At 33.9% G+C, this 12741-nt stretch overlaps 1 protein-coding gene across 1 annotated transcript in view; it reads right to left on the bottom strand.

Annotated features, from left to right (window-relative positions):
* Positions 1-12741, bottom strand: part of LOC144438752 (protein furry homolog-like) — a 79044-nt gene that overhangs the window by 62732 nt on the left and 3571 nt on the right. The window lies entirely within an intron of this gene.

Below are 12741 nucleotides of genomic sequence, written 5' to 3'. Positions count from 1 at the left end.
CTTAGTTTAATAAAGATCCTACCACTCAAAAATATTAGAAATACTTCTACTTTCTAGACATTTTTTCAATACCTTTTTGACATGTAGCCCAAAGGAAAAGCTGTAAATGAACCTTCCTCTTTTTACAGTGACTGGTGGAAATCACCTTCTCCATACATTGTTGAGTGAGACTGAATCAAGAGAAACTAAACTATTGGGTGTGAATACATTTGACTTCCTTCATTAGTATCAAAACTACTAAACACTAAACATGTTCACATTGATTACTCCTTAGACGTCAGGAAGGACTGACGTTTTTTTTTTTCCTTTTCACTTCTGCTTTTGACAGTAGATATCAGTTGCATACTGAATGTACTATTACTAACCACGTCATTTTACTTTCACTCTCTTTACATACATCATGAACATCACCAGCTGTTCTTGCTGTTCAATTCAATGCCTCCACACACACTCATTATTAAAGCAACAAGCTACATTACAAGTACAGCTCACGAATTGATTTCCAAAATGCTAATTAAAACCAGTATTATCACAGGAGTAACTTGGTGTTAATGCTGAGCTAATGTTACCATGGACACTGGCGGATACTACACACATCATTCAAAGTTTTGAAGCCAACTGAGTTGATGTTTGCAGCAGTAGAAGTCTGAGAAAGTGTATAAAAGTAGTCGTTCTGAAATGGCCAGTAAGTAGGTAAAATCTACCTAATGTTCAAAACTGCAGTACAAATGTACATGTACTTCATAGAAGGTTGGGAAATGTAGGCCACTTTTACCAAGTTTCTCCTTCATTTCCAGGGTTTCCAAACATTCAAAATTAGACAGTATAACACAGAGTTTATGTTTCTGTTAGTATCTAGTTTTCTAGATTATAAATAGCCAACTGAGTTAGTAACATCTGCAGGGGTAGACATCTTGAAATATTTCTGCTGCTATTTAGTTTAGAATGTAATGTTTGATTGATGTACAACTCTTGCTCTCAATGTTTTCAATAGCTAATACCCTGAAATCTCCATTCAAACATAGAGAATGGCCAGGTGACAGCCAGTGATACAGATGTATGATCTTAATGTTAGGTGAAGTCATATGCACAAAACAATCATTTTAAGTTCCATACACCGAAATCAAGACAACAAGGAGAACATACATGTGCAATATAGACAAGATGATGATACTGAAAACCATTCATGATCCATGCAAAGTTTGGCTTCATTCTAAGAAATTAAGTTAATAGTGTATGTAATACTACATGTAATACTACGTGTATGTATATTAATCATGGAGATTCATACACAAGTTCTCTTCTTCCACTTTGATTGAAGGACAAGTGATTTGTTCGAAACATGTATGTTTCTCCATCAAATGTGGAAGAGAACTTGTGTATGGATAGTGACATAGTGTGTGTAGTTTTATTATTTCATTTCTGAGGTATGCTTTCAACAGGCATCAGTAGCCACTGTAATTATGTTATTAATATTATAATGTACTCATCCCCCCCCCCCCCCATACCTCTATAAAGAATGCAGTTTCTAACACTCATTCTATCATTTTAACAGATAGTGCGCGAAGAGACTTTGGCTATCTGACTTAATAATGTCATTCCCTGTTGAACCAGTATATCCAGTCAGATAGCCTACAGTCTCTGGGCTACAGATAGTAAACATGGTTCAGGAAAGATAAGCTAATCTGGCCTTCACTGTTACAAGAATCTGTACACTCATTGAAAGTGGAAACAATACAATCACCACCATTTTGACAGGTTCGCCAGTCCAATGCTTTTAACGAGATGCGAGCGACGTACCATTTGATGTATGGCTTCAATCATTTGACAACATTTAATGTATTCAAAGTAATTTCGATAAATTTTACAGTTCATATTATTACAATTGTAATATGGTTTTGTCTATACATATATAAGCACATTTATAAATATCAATTCAAATAATAAACTTCCTATGTGCTGTAGAGAGACCAGGCCCCTGAAACTGAATTATGTATCTCCCTTTCGTGACCTCATGTCACCTTTATTCAGACAGCTGTCATGTATGTATATTTCTATATAAAAATCAATTTTTAGCATGGGGAATTGATAAAATGTAACACAAAGGTAGCTGGCAAAACCAATCATTTTTCAATTACTTGCATTTATGACTACACTTTGTATCATGAATACAAATACAAAATTGATCACATGGTAAACGCACACTATGTCAATATGTTCAACAATATTATATTGTTGAACAAAGAAGGAAATAGAAAATTTCAGAAAGGCAGCATTTTTTTTTCATACCGTGTTCTAGACAACTATAAATGACCCAAATAACTGCCCTTTAATGGACTTGTTTATGTTACATTGCCAAATGTTATTGTCAGGTAGACAGTCATGTCTTTAAAATATGTCAAATATAATTTATTTCATTTCTTTGAAATTTGCATGAGTATGCAAATGAAGCTATGACATGATCCTGTTATACTATGCAATGATATGTTCAGGTTACCAAAATAAGACTTGTTTTTGAAATATACATACATGTATGAATTTGTTTATTTCTTTGATATGAAATTTGCATGAGTATGCAAATACAGTCATGACACATCTGCCCCTGCATTTTAACACTATCATGACGACAAGCAGGTTTTTTGATCCCTATTATCCTGCATATCCCTGCCTGCCTACCCCATTCTTTGGAAACCTGCATGTTTTGAATATGGGAATGAATACATGACACCTTTGCACTGCGTTTTAACACTGCTATGACAAAAAGAAGAAGTTGTTTTGACTCCTATTACCTTACACATCGCTATCTACCTACCTATTTCTCTACCTTTCACCTTGAGGCCACACAAGATACCACATCTACAATTCTAAGCATGTACATTGTATACATGTACATTGTATATACACCTGATATCTTAGGTGAGGTGAGGTTTTGTGTATTATCAGAGAAACACGCTATCATTCTTGGACTCTAGTCACAGAAGTGTTACCCAGGCAGATAGTAGAAGTCCTCAGTGTATACAAGCTATGCTACATTTGTAAATGTATACAAGCCCTGACTTATAACATTTCCTATCACGCTATGTGTATGTAAGAATTGCAGCTGTTAGCCTTTTGACTACCAATTCGTATTCATGAATGGTAACTACAAGGGTACCATAATTGAAGTCAGTTCAATCTATTACAATTATAACACTGAGGGAGGTCTAACAGCAATAGGGGAATTGCTTGTTAGTCAACACACATAGAGTATAGCAGAGAGGCTTTATTCTCGCTACCTATTCACCCTAATTGGATACAATTCCCTTACCCCATTGGTATTAACTAAATTGTTAAGAATGGCTCTTTCAATGATTGTTGAAACCATCGCCGTAGAGATGTTCAATATTCAGGTCTGCTTGTGTACTAGTACTAGTCTGTGTTTAGTTGTGGTTGTCAATGCTGTAGAAATAAAGAGTTATGAATGTGACAAAATGTAAAGTCAATCAAAACTGACCAATGCACTGGCAAGTTTCAAGATATACAATGTACATGTAGATGTACATGTATGTGTAGTGAACATTGTATCTCTCAGTTCTAGACTCAACTCTAGACACAGATCAACTTTGTAAGTGAGTGAGTGGGTTGGTTGGTTGGTTGGTTGGTTGGTTGGTTGGTTGGTTGATTGGTGGTGGGTGGATAGGTTGGTTAGTTATCTGGTCAGCTGGTTAATTGATTAGTTGTTAGGTTGGTTGGTTGGTTGGTTAGTCGGTTGTTGGTTGATCATTGGTAGGCAGATGGGTTGGTTAGTTACATTTAGTTGGCTGGTCAGTCAGTCAGTTGGGTGGTTAGTTGGTTGGTTGGATGGTCAGTTAGTCAGGTAGTTGATTAGTCAGTTGGTTAGTTAGTTAGTTGGTTGGTCGGTACGTTAATCAGTTGGCTGATTTCATTTGCTACATATTTGGCATGTACAAATGTATGACATGATATTGAATGCTATGGACATCATGTCTTAGTTAGCTGGTTGCAAGCTATGGTTTGTTTATATTCATGAACACAAGCAAGTAAATACCTGTTCTACCTACCCACACTGAGAAGTGTGATAAGACATACATGTATACCACTCATCTAAAATATCAATAGATTACAAATATACAAGGTTACATTACAACCCAGATGACTTATGTAGCTACAGTAACCAAGAATATCTGACCCTTTTTTTCTCTAGCTTAGAAATGTAAATTTATCAGTGTCTACATCAACACTTCAAGACTTGAGGGGGTAATAAATTATGTATAAAAACCTGTTTACCGAAGATTCTTAATTCATTTATATGCAAAGATTCTGTATCGCCTGTGGTTGGAATGTAAAATAAGAGTTTCAATGTCAACAGCCTCACTCTAGACCTTTCATACCATGTTTATTACAATACGGGACGTAGAACACAAGAAAAACATCAGAAGTAACCATTTTCTATGATAATTTTCACATTACCAGTCAGACTTCCATATCTGGTATCAATATATTTTCAAATTTACAACTGAAATATACTATACAATATATATAGATTGAAGAGTTCCACATCATTTTTTCAAACATAGTTCTGTTGATTACTGTGATTTTAATTTTCTTTTTTAAAATTTTTACGTGTTATTTCAGCTAGCAAGATTTGAGATTATATAATTCAGAAAAAAATGAAAGTTATTCTAAATGCCATAGAATTCATACTTTCCAATATAAGTCTTGCCTATGAATAAATATCATCTTACATTCTTCTGCTATAGCTAGTTCAACTGCGTTGTATTTAAAGTTGTCGTCATATTTTGAGACACACAGGAATCTAAGTATTTATGCCTTTAAAGGGAAAGGATACTTGTACCTTGTGAATTCTCTATATTTAATCAAAACTTGGATGTTAACTGAGATAAAATACATCAGTTTCAGTCGCTTTCACTTTATCAGTATACAACTGGCATGGATCAGAACTTTTAGGTGGAAGTGACATTGGGCCTTGCTAGGAGACTTCCGTTAAACATGTTGTCAACTGGTTTAATTGTTATTGTAAATATTGATATAAGCAGTCCATAAATACATGTACATGTAACGGAAGTTACCTAGGAAGGCCTGTACATCACTTTCACAAAGATTCTGATCAATGCCAACTTCATACTGATAACTACAAATGAATGAAATCCTTTTATCTCAATAAATATCCAAAAACATGTCAATTCACAACATATCCTTTTCTTTTTTAAAAGGGGCAATTCAGCTTTGGATTAATATTTTGGGCATGAAAAACAGTTGAGTTTCAGACCTATAGAAAGAGTTGAACCAGAACAAATGAATGATTCTATGGAATCCTCATAGTTGCACTGTATAAGATAACAATGCAAAACCTTGGGATTGAATCTTGTGCCTTTAAAATGGCAGAAACTGAGTTCATGTTTGAAATTGTTATAAATGAGGAAAGAAAAATGAGTCTGATGTGCAGGAATTTAACCCACGTCCCCCTAAAAACTAGTCAGAGTGTTCTAACCAGCTGAGATAACGTGTCAACTGGTAGATTCTGTGAATTGTTCCAAGATGTCTTTCTTTCCTAGAGGCAGTGGTGAGAAGTAAACTCATTTTTAAGCTTTAACCTTTCAACCTAAGGATCTCAATATATTCACAGGTGCCCCTGCCTAAGGAGTGGTCAACTTAGGAATCAGTATGTATGCACATTATAACTGAAAAGTCAAGGAAACCCCAAGAATATGTATAACAATTAACATTAACTGTGTAATGAGTATTAACAACATCTGAAGATGATTTCAATGACATTGAAAATCTGAACATAAAGTTTCACGAGAATAATTAAATCATGGCTTACATGTATATTTAACGTATTTTATCCCCTAGTCAGAAAAGCCTTTTAAACTCACCTTGTTTTGGTTGAACATAAAGGAGATTGCTGTTACTCATAAAACAAGACTTTATAGAACACACCAATTGAAAAGTGTTCCCTCATTAATTTTGATTTGTTCAGACTGCTTTAGGAGCTGTGCTTGAGATTAAGATATATGGCATAGCAATGATTGAATACTTCATATAGTGGGATTGATGTACAGTACATTTAATGTTTGTAGGTTACATTGTGTGTACTTTATTACCTTCAACAATGAGGTTATGTTTGTAGGTTACATTGTGTGTACTTTATTACCTCCAACAATGAGGTTATGTTTGTAGGTTACATTGTGTGTACTTTATTACCTCCAACAATGAGGTTATGTTTGTAGGTTACATTGTGTGTACTTTATAACCTCCAACAGTGAAGTTGTGTTTGTAGGTTACATTGTGTGTACTTTATTCCCTCCAACAATGAGGTTATGTTTGTAGGTTACATTGTGTGTACTTTATTACCTCCAACAGTGAGGTTGTGTTTGTAGGTTACATTGTGTGTACTTTATTACCTCCAACAATGAGGTTATGTTTGTAGGTTACATTGTGTGTACTTTATAACCTCCAACAGTGAAGTTGTGTTTGTAGGTTACATTGTGTGTACTTTATTCCCTCCAACAATGAGGTTATGTTTGTAGGTTACATTGTGTGTACTTTATTACCTCCAACAGTGAGGTTGTGTTTGTAGGTTACATTGTGTGTACTTTATTACCTCCAACAGTGAGGTTGTGTTTGTAGGTTACATTGTGTGTACTTTATTACCTCCAACAGTGAGGTTGTGTTTGTAGGTTACTTTGTGTGTACCTTAATTATCTCCACCAATCAGATTGGATAGTGTGTATATTTTAACCCATGTCTGTTTGTATGTGGATATCTATACAAATGAATGGATGAATAAAACAAAACTTTGTGGAAAGAATGGCTATGATGAGACAAGGACCAATTGATTAGACAGAGGAGGAAAACTGAATCCCGATCAGGATTTCAATCACAGTCATAACATTTAAAATTTATTAACATTTATTGATAACATTTACTAGAATCAACCACCAAGGTCAAACCCTTGAGGGTGTCCTAATTTTGTTTTGCTTTGTAGTAGTAACTAGCTTATCAGCCAACACACATATTTTATCATAATCAGATACTGAGCTCCAACCATTGAGGGTGCCCTACTTTGATTTTTGTTTTCTATGGAATAATTAGCTAATAATCACTCATGGCAGTTATAGGAACCAGGTATTGAGCCCACTCTTGAGGGCACTTTACTTTGATTTTTGTTTTGTATGTCATAACAAGGCAACAGCTCGGCGTTAGCTGAGGTACATGTTCAACCGAGTGCCTTCTAGTTGTTTTGAGTTGTTTGGATTTCTCAATTACCATGCAACATTATAGTAATGATTGTTCATATTCAATTAAAATTGAGATTTATCTTGTTTATCATAAATCACAAACATACATGGCAGCAGATGTGTAACATGCGGACAAATATTTAGAAATTAAAACATTTTTGGAGCTGTTTTGACATATATTTAGAAATTAAAACACTAAACAGTTTTTAACATATTTGTAATATTTCACTTACATCTTCAAGTCGACACAGAATAATAAATATGTTGAGCCATGCGTGCATAACGATTACATATTAGTGCTAGAATTACCATAATTCGTACACTGAAATTATATAGTCATATAATAACAGGATACATATTTCATATTAATTTTACAATTGTGGAAGACAACTTGGCAATCTGCCCAACATACAGCATCATAACTTGAAATTTATCAAACAGCCTCATAATATAATATTATCAAAATAGTCAGTCCCACCACCTGATTTTAATTAATTATATTTCAAGTGATTCATCAGTGCTTCCCATCAATCACTACAATCTCTCCAAAACTCAATTATAACATAATTAATCAAATATCTCAGCGCATGCCCATCTCTCAATACACATTAGCTGACTTCTGCCAATACGGATACATATTACTTCTGTTATCAATTATGAATATCATTCATAAAACTTTCATTTGCTATTAATGATGTAAAAATTACATCATAATGAATCAATGAATGGGTTCATATCTGATCCACTGACATTCTTCATCTTCATCAATTTAATTTCATCATATGATGTAAGTTTCTTGTACGAATGGAATACAAAATGGGGGAATTTCCAAATTTTGAAAAGGAAATGGACACTCACAATTTCACACAATGGGAAATTACATTTCATTGTTTGTGATTCTTTTTGTTGAGTTGTTGAAACTGATATCATTACATGCATCTTATCTAAAAACACTGAATGTGATGTGGGTGATCAAATTTCAATTATCATCAGCTCATGAAAAGGAAATGAAACAAGACAAAAATTGTGTCTAACATCTTTGTTGTTGAAATTATCTACATGTACATAACTGCAACAATAAAATTTCATGAAACAAAGTTTCTACATCTCAGAAACTGAGCATTTGCACGATGACGTTTTCAAATAAAACACTAAAAAATTAATAATATCGTTTTTGTACAAGTGGCTGACAATGGTTTTTGACCATTCACACAGAAACAACAAAGACAGAACAAATCGAAAACGATCCTGTTGTATATATTTGTATGTACAAACATAACACTGTGGTAAAGTGCATGCGTAAGTACATGTACATCTAAAATTCCTGGGGTCAAATATATCCATTTTCAAATTCTTCAATTATCTATAATTGTTTAAAGCTTTTTTGTTTTTGCCCATGTGCACAGACTCCATTTTAGATTTAAAATCCATAGTTTTGAAACCAATCCATTTTCAGCATTTTCAAAGCATTGCATTTTCATGTGTCTTTGGCATCTCTGTGTAAACGAGTGGTGCAATTGCAACAAAATAAATCCTTCTTCATTTGAAAATGACATCATGTATTAAAACGAGGGCCTGTATCATGCCACATTCTTGAAATGTTCAAGAGTCATTTTGCTAAAAGGAAATAAAAGTGGTACTTATCATCATGACTGACATGGAATCATAAATTTTCCAAACTTCAAAGAAACTCAACTCACCTTTAACACGAACTAAAATGGTGTGACACATTCTTAAAATTCTTGATTCTTAATATCCTCTGTGTGTGTGTGTGTGTGTGTGTGTGTGTGTGTGTGTGTGTGTGTGTACATGCTTACGTGCGTGCATGCGTGCGTGCATGTGTGCGTGCGTGCGTGCGTGCATGTGTGTGTCAGCCAATTTCATTTTCTTAGTAAAATAACCTAGAGATTGGCCGTGCTCACTATAAAATGCTTCTGTTTCAAGCAAACTATTAAACATTATCAAGCCTGATAGCCAAGTATCTGGGCTACTATAATACTAATACTAGTATAAACTTTAAGGTACAGAATATCATTTTTTATTCACATGGAAGGTATTTCCAAACAATATGATCCACTTCCAATCTGACATTTTGTATTAAAAGCCGATGGCAACATTCATACAAAGACTGGAATTGTATACTACATCATGTAGTCATATTGATTGTATGATGTATTATATATATATGTCAGGATAATATGTTGTACATGGTTTATTAGATACTGGCAGTATACATTATGAATATAGACTCAAGACTTGAATGTTTTTCACACACAGACTGGAAATTATAAAATATCATGAATGTACCTTCATGCAGGCATTGGTGCCTTAATTAAGACAGTCAGGCACAGACTCGTACATATACTCATGATACATGTATATATAGTTACTATATGCACACATGCAAATGTATATAAGTTGTAAATATGTACTTATATACATACTTATGGTATATTTGCATATGTGCATATCCATTGCATGCAACTTTACCTAGTACTTTAGTCGTGGTATATGCATACATGTAGATGCATAATTAATTTGTATGCATGTGCACATCCTGAAATATACAAATTACAATCCTACAGACTGGGTATGTGCCTGTGTATACAATGTACTTGTATATGCAAACTATACATTATACACATGTACATGTACATCACAGCTGTGCACAAAATGAAATATGCAAATTACAATTCTAAAGACAGGACATGTGCCTATGCATATCTATACAATTATGTCTGTTACATGTGCATCCCAACTGCATCTCAGAATATGCAAATCACATTCCTGCTGCCAGGGTATATGCCTATGCATTCCAATAATATGTACATACATGTGCCTCACAGCTGCACCAAGCAATATGCAAATCACGATCCTGCAGCCAGGGTATGTGCCTGTTAATACTCATGGCAACATATGGAATAATTCTATTGAGAGTGATGTGTTTTTTTATTGCTAATCACACAGTAGCCTTTATATCTACATTAACATGCAAATAGGTGTCAATTGAATTAGGAGAATGTAAAACTTGTGCTGAACCAGCGAAAAAAAAACGCCCCTGGTTACAAACAGACTGATCATGAATACAAACAAAGTCCTATACTGTATTTAAACATAGTTTGCACCATACACATAAAATCAACAGTTCACCTGATTGGACTATATAAATGTATATTTGATAATTATTGGTGTAGCAAATAAAGGAAATGCAAAATTGAAAGTAGATTACCTGGATCCCTGCTGTATTGTACTCATACAAGTGTATCACAGTATGGTATTCCAACCTTTCCTACATTTGAACTAAAATACCTCACACAAATCACCATGTCAACCAACAACCACATTTGTATTTCTTTTTAACTTTAAATTTACAAATTCAATTTTCTATACAAAATGGATTCAATCAACCCTTCCAATTAATTTTATACATTGTGCTACCTTGTCAACTAGGGACTTGTAATGTGTGTGAAACTGTAGTATTGCTAAATTTTATAACGTATGGATTTTAGAATATGGTCACAAATTTTATACAGAAAAGTAATATTCTCTGAATTATACTACCACTGTTGCGTGGCTACTCATACAAATTGAAGTTAAAATTGAATTTATACAGAACTGACACCAACACATGGAAATCAAGCATCGAACAAATAACAAATCTTTACAAAAGGTAGTCTTTAATACGTAATATTTCTAAAAATGAAACAGCTAAACATATTTCCATGCTATACCTAACAAAGGAAGAGCATTTCTGACAAAATCTGAAAATTTCAGAGAAATCTGTCTACTGCTATTTGGAAGCATTCTGGTAGCACTCTGACTGAGGTTAACAGAGTTGATATTTGCAGTAGCAGCTACCAGAGGCATATAGGTTCCTTCTTCAAAATGTCACTGAATGAAGTGAAAGTGAAAGTAACAGATGGAGAGATCTAACAATAGATTTATAAGGAATGACACAGGTAAAATGCAAATAAAGGAGAGAAAGGAATTTATACTATAGGTGTAACCCAAAGGTGTGTCTTGGATGGGAAATGGCTGAATATTTGTGGTCAATAGGAGGAAATGAATGAGAAATGAACAAAATATACAAGGATTTCTAAAAACTGAGTTTTTTTTAATGTACAGAAAGCACTAACAGACTTCACATTTCATTTCCTGCTACACACATACATAATTTGGACAAGGCTGAAACTGTGATTAAATTCTTGCTATTACAGTGGTTGGCATCAATCTCAAGGGTAGCCAATTATTAAAATGACAGGATTAGATTTTACATGATAACTTGTGTTACATTGCTATTTAATGAGACTACAAAGATCAGTTACTATTCACAGATGTTCAATGTCACTTTCAGCTCATCAAAAAAAGTTCAAATCGATAAGGTCAATCCTAAAACAAGGTTAAATCATTAGTCATGTACTGAATACCTACACTAAACATTGCGTCAAGGTCAGCTAGTCCAGAGACTAGTCTATCATGGTTGACAATGTAGTCTGTATGTCTGAGTGCAATGTCAAGTCTCTCTGGGCAAGGTCATATCCAATGTCAGACACTGACTGACTATCAAATCATTACATCAATTGCAAAACAAGGTCACATCAGATGCTGAACACAAATACTAGATCTTATTATATTTTTACTTTTCCACAGAATTGTTCTGATTTCACAACCATTTATGATTTACAAAGCCAAGTTCATTTAAACTTAAAAGGTGCCCAAGCACCAAATGAATGGGTGGATAGATAGATGGATGGATGGATGGATGGATGGACAGAGACAGACAAACAGACAAATGGACAGATAAATGAATGAATGAATGAATGAATAAAATGAATGAATGAATGATTGAATGAATGAATGAATGAATGAATGAATGAATGAATGAATGAATGAATGAATGAATGATTTATCAGCTTAAAAATTTGATAGAATATACTCTTCGTATACAAAATAAGTCAAAATATGTCCTACAAAACCAAAACATGCACCCAAGCCTGGATTCACACCCATTTTAAGACAATTCAGAAGTCAATGTTTCTATATGGACAAAAATATGGAAGTCTTAATCTTTCATTCTTTCATCTTGTAAAATCTATCCATTTATCCTACATAGAATCAGCACTTCCTTACATCATGGTGAATCATCACACTGGAGATTGGCCATCATAAATTCTACTACATGATGATATGTGGTCTTCATTTCCCCTTCATCATCTCGCATCATATGAATCAATATGAGACACACATCACCATTTCAAATGGCAAGTTACAAACGCTATATATCTTCTTTTTTTTACTTAATCACAAGTTATGGCTTTTATGCAATGTCAGATGGTATTAGTTTACTTTCAGTATATCTAGAAATAATACAAGTCATCTGAATCAATTAGACTTGTCTTGTTATGCTTCACATACCATACCTATATTGTTATCCTATATTCAAATGTACAGTCTAGTCCTATATGCACCATGATCATCT

Source organism: Glandiceps talaboti, chromosome 8 (genome assembly GCF_964340395.1).
Source record: "Glandiceps talaboti chromosome 8, keGlaTala1.1, whole genome shotgun sequence".
Taxonomy (NCBI): Eukaryota; Metazoa; Hemichordata; class Enteropneusta; family Spengelidae; genus Glandiceps; species Glandiceps talaboti.
This window is presented reverse-complemented; position numbering and strand designations above follow the sequence as displayed.